At 38.1% G+C, this 1630-nt stretch overlaps 1 non-coding gene across 1 annotated transcript; it reads right to left on the reverse strand.

Moving 5' to 3' along the window:
• Nucleotides 1–379: 379 nt before the first annotated feature.
• Nucleotides 380–543, reverse strand: LOC142449532 (U1 spliceosomal RNA). The gene has a single exon (XR_012784684.1). It is a non-coding gene; the product is annotated as a U1 spliceosomal RNA (small nuclear RNA).
• Nucleotides 544–1630: the final 1087 nt, after the last annotated feature.

Consider the following 1630-nt stretch of genomic DNA (forward strand, 5'->3'; position numbering starts at 1 on the left):
CTGTGGTTTGTCATAACTCAGTAAAGTCTACCTGTGTATAAGATTCCATATCAATCACTAAGAATTTTGTGTCCATACTAAAGTTCCTTATGCATATATGTTTTTAGCTATGTCTACTTATAAAACATGTATGCCTTTAAGTTAAGAGGAAACAATGGAAGCTAGGAAAAGATCAATGGAGAATTTTATTTTATAAATGAACTGCTTTCATATTTGTTCCTCTGAAAGGATAGACCTGTGAACAAGCTGATGGGATTATCTGGAGCTATTATTTGTGGAACGTGTATTAATATTAATAGTAGTTGCTATTTTTTTCTGTCGCCTCAAATGTGACTCATGATGACTGAATGAAGAGATAATTTTCTTTTTTTTTTTTTATCAGGGGAGAGCGCGAACGCAGTCCCCCACTACCACAAATTATGCAGTCAAGTTTCCCACATTTGGGGAAATCGCAGGGGTCAGCACATCCGGAGTGCAATGGATAAGCCTCGCCCTGGGAAAACCACCTTCGTGATCATGGTATCACCCCTGCCAGGTAAGTATGAAGAGATAATTTTCATAGATAATTTTACTTGGGCAAAATCATTACGTGAGCATAAATCTACCTCTTCTCTTTTATCATGATGCTGGTTTTGTTCTAATCACCAATTTTTTTGTTGGGCACTGAGAGGTCTCCTTCATACACATTCTAGTGTGTTCAGTTGTGACAATTACGAGTGTTTGTCCATGTTCTAACCTCAGTATCTATAACTGTAGCCTCATTTAGAAAAAAAAATCATTGCAAGTGCAATTAAGTTGAGAATTGCCAGATGAAAGGGTTGTGGAATAATGAAGTAAGACTTTAAACCAATAGAAAATGTCCTTCGAAGATGAGGAGAAACATCAGAAAATATGAGGGAAGCCATGTGAAGACAGGCCTATTGAAATGACTCCACTGAAAACGGAGGGACCCTGCAGATTGTGCAGAACCAACAGGAACTGGGAAGCAGGCAGGAGAGGATTAGCCCTCAGAATTTACACCAGGTAGTAGATATACTGACACCTGAATTTCAGTTTTCTGGTGTCAGTAACTCGGAGAGAATATATTTCTGTTATTTTAAGTTATCTTGCTTTCGATAGTTTATTGCAACAATCCTAGGGAAAGGATACCATATTTTGAAAAAATAATACTGGCACTCAGTTATAACACACAGGTTTCCATGTGGAAATGAGAAACAACTGTTTTACATAATCAAAGGTGCCTTCCCTGGTGACACTGTCATATAAGCATTGGTCTGCTAACCTAAAGATCTGTGGGTCAAACCCACCAGTCCCTCTGCTGTAGCAAGATGAAACCATCTGCTCTCTGAGACATTTACAGCCTCAGGAACTCCATATAAGCGCGTCAGAATAGACCAGATGGCAGTGGGTTCTAAATTGTTTTGGTTAAGTGTTCCATTAAGCTACACACTAAATAGCCGAATGAAAGAAAAAGTAGCAAAAGAACCTTGCAATTTCCAACAGCTATCTGGCATGGTGAGAGGGGAAGCAAAGGGAACTAAACTTTATGAAGCTATCTTCTGATGACCTTGGATTTAAACATGCAAAATGAAATTAAAAACAAAGAAATTTCCACAGAAATTGAAAATGA

The sequence above is a fragment of the Tenrec ecaudatus genome, chromosome 5 (assembly GCF_050624435.1).
Source record: "Tenrec ecaudatus isolate mTenEca1 chromosome 5, mTenEca1.hap1, whole genome shotgun sequence".
NCBI lineage: Eukaryota > Metazoa > Chordata > Mammalia > Afrosoricida > Tenrecidae > Tenrec > Tenrec ecaudatus.